The 14092-nt window shown below is 39.1% G+C and overlaps 1 long non-coding RNA gene across 1 annotated transcript; it reads left to right on the top strand.

Moving 5' to 3' along the window:
* Window positions 1–580: 580 nt before the first annotated feature.
* LOC118494668 lies at window positions 581–10069 on the top strand. Its single transcript, XR_004896793.1, has 3 exons — window positions 581–592; window positions 5506–5511; window positions 9940–10069. It is a non-coding gene; the product is annotated as an uncharacterized LOC118494668 (long non-coding RNA).
* Window positions 10070–14092: the final 4023 nt, after the last annotated feature.

Raw genomic sequence — 14092 nt, 5'->3', positions numbered from 1 at the left:
TCTGCCGTAGTAATTGCTATCAACACGAAACTTGTGATGCTCGTTCTTTTTTGGCGAAGATCAGCCATTAGGGGGCGCTAAAGTCAACGTAGACCACTTTTGGCCCTTTTACTCAATCAATGTTAAAGGGGTGATAGAATGGTTATATAGGGTATTTCACACTGTTCCTTAAAGGACAATTCCGGCGCAAAACGAACCTAGGAGTTATTAACAGATGTGTACCCACTCGATCGCTCTCTGGGACATGTTTTCATGCTAATCGAATATGTTTGTAGCTTGAAAGAAGCTAGCGCGGACCGCTGATTAGCTTACAATGCGTACAAAGTTCTTAATGCTTTGGTTAACATTTAAGGATCCTCATTATGCTACCGTTGAAGTTTGGTGATATTTTGAGCCTTTTTAGTGGTACAAAATAGCGATTTGTTTTTACTTTCCCTGTGCCCCAATACTAGCGTTGTAAGCTAATCAGCTAGCTTCTTTCTTCTTTCAGCCGCCGAGAAAATATCCCCAGCTGGCTTCAAACTTCATTTCTGCCCCGACACATAAACTCATCAACTAATGTTACTGTACAAAGCACTAGAGACACAGTTTTGTTACAGTTTAGTCTTCCTCCAGTGTGTCACGCACACACACACAAATGCAAAGTTTCGACACTTTCATTACAACTAGTGTTGTTGTAACGTTACTACCCTTGGGACATAAAAAAACTCACACAGACAAGGAATCACAACTCACCCTGTAGTTCAGTGTCTCAGCACGGGGACATTTAGCAGAGAGTGTAGCCCACAGGCACGTCTTCTGCGCCACTGCGTTAGATCCACAAGTCCAGCTCCACTGTCCGATATCTACTCGTTCTAAACACTTTTCTCTGGGCCAGTATTTCGCTGTACAGCCTGGAACACTGCATTTACGACCGTGGTTCATTTTCAAAAAACTTCCAAACTTTCTTCTTTCTAAAGTACACAGCGCAGCTTGCAGCTAAGCTTGTGTGTGAGACCCTGATAGAGCTCCAGCCAGCTCACAGCGGGTCTGTGAAGGTGGACAGTCCGACCGGCAAGGCAGCAATCCCAGCAGGCACTGGCCGCTGTCACGTCAGACTGTGGAGCTTCTCAAGTCCGACACAGTCGTACCAAATTTGCAATTAGCCATACATTTTCATAAAACGGCCCATATTTGAGCTCTACATAGTTGATTTCTCGCATAAAAAAAGTCTCAGAAGTGAATTTAGTAATGAAATAGCAGACAAACAATGTATACAATTTCTGAGATCTGCGCGACCTAGATTCAGAAGACCAGCTGGTCTCAGATCAGTGGTGTAGCCTTTGTAAATTTTGGGGCGTGACAAAGGTAGAGACTAGAGCCAAATAAGGTACAGCCACCGAGTTGACGTCAACTATGAGCTTTGTTGAGATTCGCCCGTTTTCAGCAGCAGTTTCAAGTTGTGAGATTTGCATAGGAAAGGGATGTCAATGGGACTTTGAGGTACTATGTATGCCCATTTTACCTACCAAACTGTCGTCATTCAACTATGACAAGGTAAACTCGGTTTTGCATTCTATCACCCCTTTAATGGGATATTTGCAACGGCAAAGTACCGCAGACCTTGCGGCTTGTACCTCTCGATATTTCCTGACGTTTGCTCCCCACTGTTACGCTTTGGGTCCCGCTTCCGCACGCTCCCCGGGTTGTCAGGGGCGACTGGCGTCAGGGGCGACTGGCGCCGGGAGGCTTGGACCTAAAGGATTTTAATCTGAAATGTGACCGATTTGATCGGTCTGGCCCTAAAAAGGCCAGACTTAATCTGACTCCAATTCTTTGGTCACTATTTTGTGTTCGTTTACTGGTAGATCAGAGAAATAAAACTCAGGAATCAAATCAAGACCAAGATTCGTCCAGTTAAAGTTAATAACAAGTTTAGTGAATGATATTGCAGAATACAAGTACATGTACATGGATCCGATACAAGGCAAAGTCTATCTCCTAACGGACCGAGAGCGTTTCCCCTAGCATCAGGCGCTGCTAAGTTAAGATACTGTCTATTTATCCATTTCTGTCCCTGGTGGTGCCCTCATCAGTTTGGATCCAGTCCAGATCTTCTGGCTCCAGCCGGCTCCTGACTAATTTGTAACACTGTATAAAAACATGACCTTGACTTCCAATTCTCAGCTCAGAAGAAGCAAGCCGCTATTGTTGGATTTTGAACACCTGTGTTTTAATCTCCAGCAAACTTTAAGTTTAAGGAGTTTTCATGAGAGCCAGGTCACTTCCATACAGTGTCACAAATCCCGCGCTTGCAAGGTGCTGACCATCGTTTGCCTCGTTCCCTCCCCCGATCAGAGAGGATCTTTCTCAGACTCCCTTAATGTCTAATCACATTAAAACTAGATGGCCTCTCATAACCCAGGGAAACAGAGGCACTGAGGTCAGCACCATGAACTCTAAAACCTTTTCTTAACACTTTCACAAAATATATTCTAACAGACCCCGTCATAACTGCTTCCACCCCTAAAACTGATGCTACAGCCTAAACCGTACATGGTGGGGTAGTGCCATTTTGAGGAGTGGTCTAGATCCCTGCAAGGACCTCGGACACAACAATTTAGCCACTTCCACCACTAGGTGGCACTATAACAGAAAAAAAACGTGTTTGGCCTTATAACTCCAAAACTGTACATTGCACATTAAAAATACACATATCCACGCGTTCCCTGAATTCAGCTGAATCTCCTGATATAGGACACGCCCATTTCCGCCTATTTATCGTAAATCTACTTTTTCTAACTCCTCCTAGACTGTGCGACCGATCTGGACAAAACTTGGTACGTAGCATCTCCAGATCGACCTGACAAAAAGTTATAAAAATGTTTTTTATCGGATAAAAATTGCACAAATTACATACAAACAAATTTGTGTAGCTAGCTACGAAAACACGAACTTTACCATATCTCGATTAAAATAAATGTTATCAAAGCCAAACTTTAGATTCTTGTTTGCCATGACATGGGCCTCCAAAACAAATTTTACGGAAATTGGCCACTAGGGGGCGCTATAAGTACATAAAGTTTATATCTCATGAATGGCTCATCCGATTTTTATGAAATTTGGATGGTAGCATCTGGGGCCACCCCTGAGGCCACGCCTACAGTGGGGTACTGATTTGTCAAAGTGGGCATGGCCAATGCGACCCAGGTTTGGATTCACCACTTACAGTAATGTGAGCAACTTCAAATTTACAGTGTAGATGTACAATGGTTCATGGACCTCACATACCAAACATTACACACATGGACCACTAGGGGGCGCTATAATGACGTCAAACGTGTTTTTGCCTATAACTTCCACATTACACATCGCACATTAGAAAACCTTACATTCTAGTGTTCCTTGAATCGAGCTGTATCTGATGATATAGGCCGCTAAGAAGTTTTTTTGCAATATTGCGCAATGCGCAAAACCAACTTTTTCTATCTTCTCCTAGGCCGTGCAACCGATCTGCAAGAAACATGGTACGTAGCATTGCCAGATCGGAGCTTAGTGTGTGAAGAGTGAAGAGCGGAGGTGTTCACAAGGGAAGAAGCTTGGAGTAACGTAACTATGGAGAATATAGCAGATATACAACACACAGAAGAGCCTTTTGAGTTTGATGGTCGTCCTTATTTATTCAAACCCGAGTATACAGACGAAGAACTAGCCTCACAAGAGTTAAAAAGAACGAGACAGACAGGGCAACAGGCAGATGAAGCAGCTGCTTCAAGAGTGAGCTACCTAGCCTTCTGTAACACTATTTTACTGTACAAGGCACAGACATAATTTGGTCCATTTCCATGTAGTTACATAGTCACTAATATGGTCATAACTACGTAATGAAGGTCCTCTTCATCACTAATATTTTGCAGCATTAGTACACTGTAGTTCATTATGTTATGGGTAAATAACATGAGGCACAAAAGTTTTTAATGTTTATTGGAAAATATTAACAATCTGTTTGGTGAAGGTTGCAGCTGGTGTTGATTGGAGGCCAGCCCTGTCAAGAGAAACACATGTGCTCAGTTTACTAGTTTGGTTACCTAAACATGTGTAGTATGGTATAGTCTTTGCCTAAATAATTGAATGCAGGTTAACAGTTGCTGCTTGTGTAATAGTAAAGTTTGTGTTCAAGTAACTCACCTCTGTTGTGTCTCCTCTCCAGAGTGTTCAGGCTAAAAGAGTCCCCAGCATATGAGCCCCATTTTAAAGGTTCCGGGAGATACCACGTTTCATGGAGAGAAGGGGTGTTTGAGTACTTTAATTGACTGTACTTGCTAAACTAAGATGTTTGATTGAGAGCCTGGGTCTGCCGAGGTTTCTTCCTAAAAGGGAGTTTTTCCTCGCCACTGTCGCAATAGCCACTGCTAATATATGCTCTTGGGGGAACTATTGGAATTGTTGGGGCTTTATAGAGTGTGGTCTAGACCTACTCTATCTGTAAAGTGTCTCGAGATAACTCTTGTTATGATTTGATACTATAAATAAATTGAATTGAAAATTGAATTGAATTGAATTGATTGTATTGGGTAACATAATGCAAGTAAATTGAGATAACAGTAGAGAAGTAGAAATGTATTTGATGTGGTTGTTGTATTTTGTATAATTGTTGAATTGAGTACATTTCAGATTTATCCTCATATTATGGTAGGGTCGAGATAAGGTCAGTGGCAGGCTATAAAAGGCTGCCAGTTTCCATCTAGCGTGGCTGCTGACTGGACCACATGCTGCCTGTGGTGCTCAGTTTGTTGGTTGCCATCATGGCTTCCATGTTTTGTTAATTGTTGGGGAAATAAACACCTGTTGATCTGTACCGTACCTCTGCCTCAAGTCTCCTGCTGTAATTATCCAGCCGCTATGCGGCCATCCTAACACCACTACAGTGCTCAATTACCTATTTTTGAGGGGGAAATAAACTACAATTTATCACCGCGAAGGCATGAACGGTCTACAGCTACCAGCTACCAGGGTAGGTGAATTTAAACAATGTCTGAGTTGAAAACGCATGTTGTTGTCATGTAAGGGCCCTGTTCATGTTGCACAGACATTTTAATAGCATTTTGTGTCTGTTAAGAGGCACAAAGGCACTCTTTATCTTATGTCCCCATAACTGCCGTTTTAACTAAGTGGGAGCTCTGGGCATTAGCTGCAGCTCGTTTTTTTTTTCTATTGACAGGTCTTGCATATTTATAGTTATCAAGATTACCGTAAAAATTGCCCGGAGTTCTCCTTTAAGGGAAAGTTTGCAGATTTTCTCTACTGCATTACATGCAGATAAATGGCAGCAATACCCGGAGGTCCGCATTCACCCGCAGATAAATCAGGAAGGATTGAAAATCTGCAACATTTCCCAAACACTGACTTGGCCTCTGCAGCTCCACCCTGTCATAAAAAATTCTAATATTCGGTTGGTTGAGGGAGAGAGAGAGATACCTAACTACAATAAATACAGAAATATGACTCAAAATACTTACCGTATAGCAGTGTGTTACAAGTAGGCTTACTGACTTGGTGATGTAAAATAAAACATTTGACCTTTTTCACAATTTGCACAACAAAATATTTGCGATGGGTAGGATCTATGAGGTGGCGTAAATTATGCATCTTGATTATGTGTGACAAACCTTTTTTACAGTCTGATGACAAGATTGGTGTCACTCATGTGTATTTCAAGTGCATTTGAACTTCCTAACTTCAAGCTGATGATTAGAGGTGAAATTTGAGTCCAGCAGTAACTAACTATACGGCACACTATAATAGTGATGTTCAGTTGTAAATAAAGGGTAAAATGTATTAGCACTGTACTAACTACAGGTTTGATTCAGCCAGTTGTAGCCCTGACATAGGTGATATGAGACATAGTCCCCAAATATGTGATGTCTGTGACATGTAGCTATCTCACTTAGAAATGTTTCATGACAAATGGTTTATTTTATCCTCATATTGTAACTAGCATCATATATGGTATTCTGCAAACACAATACTTAACCTCCTGAGCTCGAGAGCCCCCGGAGGGTTACTTACATGTCTTCCAAGAGTTTGCTCTCTCTCTCTCTCTCTCTCTCTCTCTCTCTCTCTCTCTCTTACATGATTTAAGCCGGTCCTTCCTTTCCTGTAGTTCTTCCCTGTTGTCTGAAATCTGTTTTTTCCCATAGAAATCCAGATAACACGATCATGCACTTGGCAGTGTAGTATATGACCATTCTATAACTTTCTATAAACTTTGCTTAAAGGTTTGTTATAAGGGAGTCCTATGAACTTTACTCTACACTTACTGAGAACATCTGGAAATTGTTAACATGAGTAGGGGTCCCCCCAAGACAGAAGAGACCTTTTTTGGAGTTGTGCCAGATAACAGGCATTGATTGGTTAGTTATCCGTCCAATGATATACTTACAAAATTACGTCCTATGTTGATACAATGCATTGAGATATATACGTTGTCCACACAAAGAAAAGGCAGAGCGACAAATTTTGAGGTTTGGGTTGGTCGTTCTCCAAGCTCTCTGCAGGAGTTTGTAAAATTGAAGCTGAATCTTTGTTTGTAATAAACCTTTTTATAATCAAGAACAGTGTCGGCGGATTCTTCTTCATACAGCATCACAGCATTACTATTTAAGACACCACAATTTTGGTGACGAGGATGGGATCGGTTGCATCTCCCAGGTCATCGTTTCATCATGGGCACTCAGGGACTGACTCCCGCTTCATTGGTCGACTATGAGGTGAGCTTTCTCACAGATTTGGGCGCTGGTCAGTTCATGTGTGGCTCTGTGTGTGCGTTGAGGGATTGCACCGTGTCGAACCTGTGTGTGTTTTGTGTAGTGTTTGCTGTGTGAGGGGGAGGTTCGTCCTAAATTTATTTGCGTTAAAATCAACGCAGACAGGGGGAAGTGTGAGTTAACATAGAGAAATAGAGAAAAAGAAATATGAGACAAATGAAGCAAATGCTTTAAGGAAGTTAGAGAAACAGAGGAAAAGGAAATTTAAGTGAAGAAATAGAGAAAAGGGAGAAAAAGTAAGGGATTAAGGAATATTCACATAGACAATGTGAAAAGATTTTAAGGAATAGGCAAATTGGATTAAAGAAAACAGTTTAACCCTGGCCAGGGCAATTTGGCTTAAACAACATAAAGAAAGAAAAAGGAAACAAGAGAAAATAAAAACAAGAAGTAATAAGGAGAAGATAAAAGGAAATAAGAGAAAATAAAGGAATACAGAAAATAACAGGAACAATAAAGAGACAACAACAGGAACAAAGAATACAGGATAACGCCGTAAATCTGATAAAAAAGCCCTTTGAAAAAAGGCGATCACAGGATGGGCCGTAGTCTTGAACTTTTATTAGATGAAAAGTTTGAGCCAGTTCTGAGAACTGAGGTGTAGACTAACAGTTCAATGGTAGGTTTCCCAATCGATTCATTGTTGACGAATAATGTCCGAAGCAGATTTCCCATTGGACGTCTATATCTAGGTAGCAAAATAACTAAAAAAAAAAAAAAAAAACAATACGGCGGAAAGCAGACTCTTTTTACGAATTACATGCATGAATGATGTCGACTTTTGTGTGTATGAGAGAGAGTGTGTGTGAACAGCGGTATGTGTGAACAGTGGTGTTTCTGCTGTGTGTGATAGGCTGTGCATGCGTCATAAGGATCCTATATTAGATAGATATATACATATATGTTTTGGTTGAGAACAGGAGTTTTAGTTATCTGTAAGGTTAAGATATTCTGTTCATTATGGTTAAAAATATGAGTCTCTTTTTGAAGAGAACGTTTTCAAAAGTGTTAAAATGTATGAGCCTTCTTTGGGAGGACTTTTGTTTAATAATCTTATGAGTCTTCTTCGAAGGAGAACGTTTTCAAAAACATATAAAAACTTATGAGCCCATTTGGAGGACGTGAAAATAGACTAGACTATAGTAAACTTAAGAAGCTTCAAATTAGTATTTGTGCTTTATGTGTTGTGTTGGTTTGTTTTGTCCTGTGTCATTGTTGTTTTAATGTGGTCTGTTGAAGGGAAAAATGGAGAGACAATAGGTCTGTCTGTTGAGAGAATTTGTTTTCTCTGATTTCTTTGAGATCGTTTAAACTGCTTTGTGATAGCATATTGCTATTTGCGTTATCTGCTGCTTTGAAATTAGTAAGATTAAGAAATTCTATGTTGAAGTAAGCTGAGTGATTCTTTAGTTATTCTTCTTGGTTAAGTGTGAGCTGGAGTTCCTCTCACTGTGAAATCACATTGTTGACTGATCTGCGCATGCCCAAGAATGCTAGGAATTCAAGTTTTCACAGAAAGTTTAGGCCACTCCTTACCTGCACTAAAGGGCAGAGACGGAGCGGCTAAAGGAGAAGGGGGGTAGAGTGCAGCTCAGTAAAACATTAAAGTGGATGTTGCTTGACTATGTAACTATTTGATTGGGATCCATCAAATTTATAAATGAGTTATGTTGATAGATAAAAAAAAGAGAGAGAAAATGTCATAAACACCTAGAGAAATGGCATTAGAATTTGAAAAGTCCTTCTAATTAGGAAGCCTTAACTATGCTTGCTTCTGAAGCATGAAAAGAAAAATTGGGAGAAAGATTTGAGGATACAAGTAGGATAAATAAGGCTCAGGCCTGAAAGAAAAAGGAAAAAAGAGAGATTAGTAGCTGGCATAGGTGATTTGCTGGAACTCAAATCAGTGATTGATCACCCTGGATTAAGAAAATTCCAGCCTCTATACCTCTATTGAAAGTAAGAGATGAGAGGACTGATTGATGGGCTTCAGGATTGTCACCGCTGCTATTCTAAAATGTTGGACCACTTGTTTTGAGTGGTGAGGCATCTAAAATGATTTTACTTTGAATAAAACAATTCAAAATTTGATAATACTATAAGGTTTTTGATTTTGCTAAGGTTCTCCGCTGTTACGTGTGGTTATGTCATTGCACCAAGGAAATGAGTGACATATGTGAAGGTGGAAAACAGAATGAATGAATCTGATTCCTGTGAAGAAACAGCGAGTCAATTCAATCCTAATGAAACAACAGACTGAGTTAATAATGGGTAACTATTGTTACAAAAGATGGTCAGGAAAGCTGAGAGAAGATGTTAAGTGTATGCTGTAGAAAGGGAAAAGAAAGTTTTATGGGACAAGGGAAAAAAGGCATGACTTTAAGAGAAAGTTAAGGGTACAATAAGGTACTAAGGTGGTTAAAGACAGAAAGAGAGTGTTGTGAAAGTGACAGAAAGACAAAGAAAGAGATAAATGTACTTTTGAATTAGGATACTGGAGTTCATACTAATATTGTTGTTACAGAGACAACTGTAGCATTGGGGTTACAATCTACAGGAGGGTAAATGTTTAGATGAAAATAGTAAAAACTGCTATACCACAAGCACAAAACTTAGGGAAAAGAGATAAATTATGTAATTTTCAGGAATGACTAGTGGTAATTTCCAAGACAAATTGCTTTTGGATATTATTGTAATCTGACATAAATAAAAAATGAATTAGGATTTGTGTAGAACAAACATATGTTTATAAAATATGATGTTTTATTGTTGTTAAACTGTCCAACAAATATATAGGACTACAAGTCCAGTTGAAATGATTAGCTGTTTAAATGCTCAGTTAGTTGACAGGACTGTTGGGATCATTTCCAGTTTAGAAATGTGAGGATTTTTCTACATTGTTACTTTTGATACTTGGAGAACATATTGTTATGATACTTTTCTTACTTAGGTAATATTTTTGTGGCAACATTTTGAATCGATTATGTCATAGGTTAGAAGCAAGAAAACTAAAATGAGTATGGTTAAAGTACAAGTAATGCTTCTCGGAGGTGTTGTGTTTTGTGTTTATTCAGTGTGCCTCGATGGATGTCAGAGCAGACCTGTCTCACTCCTCTACAAGCTGATTTGGTAGTCAACTTTGGCCCCATCCCCCACCACTTGCACCAGAAACTGCATCTGGAGCTGGAGCAGCAGAGAAGGAGGGGCGACAGATTTACAACTGTCCATGGTTAAGTGACTGAATTGGACACCCAGATGGCTCTCAGGGCATGACCAGAGACTGACATTAAAGAAGTAACGTCACACATGCCTACAAAGTACTTTGGTGAAACATTCACAGATGAACTAATAATTGAGAAGCTGAAACAACCATAAAGATGAATCCAAGCTCCAAAAGTAAGAAGAAAATGAAACATCTGGAAACTAAGGGCAGACTGAGGTTTAGCAAGACAAAAGATGATGATGATGATCAGAGTGATTCAGAAGAGTGCTATGAAAGTGAAGATGGAGACAGCGATGAAGATTTGGAGAGCAGAGGAGCTACAGGATTTCATCCTGCAGCGATTAGCATAGAAGAGATTGAAAGAGACATGGAGCAATGTGTGTCATACTTGGAGAAGCTGAAGATACAGAGGGACAAATTGCTGAAAAAAGGGTCCCAAAAAGTGAAAGAACAGAACCGAGAAACTCTTAGAAAACTCAATCGAATGCAGCTGGTGGAGAATAAGAAGGACAAGAAGCAGGTTTTGGTTGTGCAGAATCAATGCCCACCAAATCAACATTCACCGCCACAATTCCAGTCAAGCCAGTTTCCCCAACCACCATTCGTGGTTCCAGTTGTTTTATATCCACAGCCAGTTTTTGGACAGATACAGAACTGGAGAGGAAGAGGAAGAAGATTTGATTCATACTCTATGCAATCTCCACAAGCGTGTGTTAATTGTGGACAGGATGGACACTTTGCCCGTGATTGTAATAGACCAGGAAGAAACTCCAGAGGAAATTACAGAGGAGGACCGGTGAACCCTTACAGGGGTCCGGAACCAGGTTTCTGGAGATGCCCAGAAGATCTGAAAGGGGGTGTCAGCTGGTGTCATCAGGACCAGAAAGAGATCCAACAATTGAGCTCAAGGACAAGGACAGTCACAAGTTGGTACAGATCTGCACAGATGAGCGTTAACATCAGCAGACTGACCAGAGAAAGAGGGAGGAGTGAGAGAGATCGGATTTGCTCTGACGCATCGACGCATCGACGCATCGACGCATTGACGCACCAACACATAAAAAGGAGGTAATGCACCAACAAACACACAATTTGAAAATACACATACTCTAAAGAAGTAATTATTTTTGCTTTTAAAATAGAGTTACTCCTATGTGAACACACCTATGTGAAGGGTTAAGCCATCTAAATTAAGCAACTTGGTATGAAAACCTTACATTTTGTCAGTATCTGGTGAAATCTATTCTGTTAAATTTGTAATGATTTTCCTGTGACAGCTTCTAACAAGACTAGTGACAAATATGTTACTTTGGTTAGTGTGTCAGGAAATGTTAAAAGAACATTTCACTGTTTTATTTTTGTGCTCTAATGACATAGGCAACTTTTGAAGATGTTTCTATTATTTGAGTGTTGCCCAGATAATTTATTGGGAAGTAATCTCATGTATGAATTTGAATTGGATTGATGTAAAGTTGTTATAAACAGCAGATTGAGAGTGCTGTTCTCAAAATTTGGTTAAAAGTAAGCTTAGAACAATTGTGTAACTATAAGTAAAACAGGGATGCATAGAGAATGCATAAAAACATTAGCAGTGATAATGTGAGAAAGGATAAGACAACTCCCAATCACAGATATATTTTAGTCAAATTAAAAGTTGTTTGCATTGGTTTATTTGTTGTTTATAGTGTACCAGTCATTTGTTCATGACTTCTCTCTAAGATTTGCGAATGGAAATCAGTTATTATAGCCCAATGATGGATCAGCATCTTTTGTCATTTATATAGAGGTTTAGAAATCTGATTTGAATTTCACTAGTCTGCATGAGTTGCAGTGGTGTTAATGAAGTCTGTAGAGTTAAAGGGTAAAAACCAAATAATAATAACTTACAAAAACTCCAGAGTGAAGCTCTGTAGTTTATTGAATTTTGATAGTGATTACAATTTACTGGAGAGGAACGATTGTTCTGCATATTACATTAGCAAGCAGACTTGGTTTGTCTTGTGTCTAATTTAAACAGGAATGTCACATAGATGAGGTTGACAGAGTTGGACATGAGGAGATTTATTACACCCACTATCTGGTAACCAAACAGTGAAGAGAGACTTTTGTGTGGTACTTTGTAAAAAGCAAGTAATTACATGCTACAAAATGATTGGCTAAATTTCATTTAAAATGAGGGTTTGGTTTAATTTTTTAGTTTTTTACTGTGTGCTTTTTCACATTTCTTTGGATTTTGTAGGGGTATTTAGTGTCTTCTTATTAATCGAAGGGGGGAAATGGAAATGGAATGTGATTCATATTATCATATATTATTTTTGATATTATTATTTTTTATTCTTATTTGATGTTTTTAATTTTCATGTGTTGTTTTGCAAACGATACTGGTCAGTGTTTTCTTTTCTTCCAGAGCATATGGGGTAATGTGCAGAGGGAGATTCAGATACAAATATGGACAATATGAAGGAACTAGGAGACTTCTGAACCAGGACGGTGTGGATCTGTTCAGATTTCACCACATCAACATTACTGAGAAGCTGCAATGTAGTGGACTACATTCCTGTGGTTGTCTGATATATATATATACATGTTTGCAGAGTAATACATACTTTGTATAATATTCTTGCATCAATTGTTTGAAGAATGATGTTTTTTGTCATGAAGTGAATATATGGAGACCTCAGATGTTTTTCTTTTTTTGACGCTTAGGAAAATGGGGTCTAGTAAATAGAAGTCCTTTTTCGGATCCGAAGGGTCGACCTGCCTGAATTTGGACATTGTTTTGATTTTATTTCATTTTCTAAGGTTTTTACATGTATTTGCTTAAAACATAATTCTACATAAATTGATAAAGATTTATTTTCTAATTGATCTGGAGTACTAAGGTGGTCGCCTAGGCAGAGGGACCGTGAGAGAATTTTCCTATCTTGATTGATTGATGGTTACTTGAAAAGACAGCTGCCAGATGGGTTTTTCGCTCTCACACTCCAACGATTTCATTTTGTTACACTCTATAAGGTTGTTTACACCTCGAAAGTTATATTATAAGGAACATGTTATAATGAGAAATGTTATTCCTACTCTTCTTGTTTTTCGAGACTTTATTAAGTCTCGAAGGGGGGAAATGTAGTATATGACCATTCTATAACTTTCTATAAACTTTGCTTAAAGGTTTGTTATAAGGGAGTCCTATGAACTTTACTCTACACTTACTGAGAACATCTGGAAATTGTTAACATGAGTAGGGGTCCCCCCAAGACAGAAGAGACCTTTTTTGGAGTTGTGCCAGATAACAGGCATTGATTGGTTAGTTATCCGTCCAATGATATACTTACAAAATTACGTCCTATGTTGATACAATGCATTGAGATATATACGTTGTCCACACAAAGAAAAGGCAGAGCGACAAATTTTGAGGTTTGGGTTGGTCGTTCTCCAAGCTCTCTGCAGGAGTTTGTAAAATTGATGCTGAATCTTTGTTTGTAATAAACCTTTTTATAATCAAGAACAGTGTCGGCGGATTCCTCTTCATACAGCATCACAGCATTACTATTTAAGACACCACAGCAGTATTTGAAGATAGAATATAAAGATATACATCAAACAGGTAAAAATAAATTTTAAGCAATTGTGATGTTTAGCCTACCCTATAGTAGTGGAATTTCCTAATCAAACAAAAATGTTCAGCCATCCCAAAACTGCTCGTATTTAATATTGTTTTTGAAAGTAACATTAAATGTCATTATACATAAAAGTCTCCAAATTCGTGGTCAATGGTCAAATAACCTCCATTATAGCCAATAGAAAAAAGGCTGAAGCCCAAAAAACAGGAGCGGGTCCCCACCACCACCACCCACAGAGGCTGAAGAGATGGTCTTCAGTCAAAACAGTGGGCGACCTATTGCTGAAGGCATCCTTGGAGGAATCTCATCTACTGACCAAACCACCCCCCAGGACGCAAGAGGTTCGCTAATAATTCAAATTAATCCTTTTTTGTTAGTGCTAGCTCACTATCTCACTCATCATCATAGACACAACTTGGTACACTGATTTTCTATGGCGGTAC

Source organism: Sander lucioperca, chromosome 3, assembly GCF_008315115.2.
Source record: "Sander lucioperca isolate FBNREF2018 chromosome 3, SLUC_FBN_1.2, whole genome shotgun sequence".
Classification (NCBI taxonomy): domain Eukaryota; kingdom Metazoa; phylum Chordata; class Actinopteri; order Perciformes; family Percidae; genus Sander; species Sander lucioperca.
This window is presented reverse-complemented; position numbering and strand designations above follow the sequence as displayed.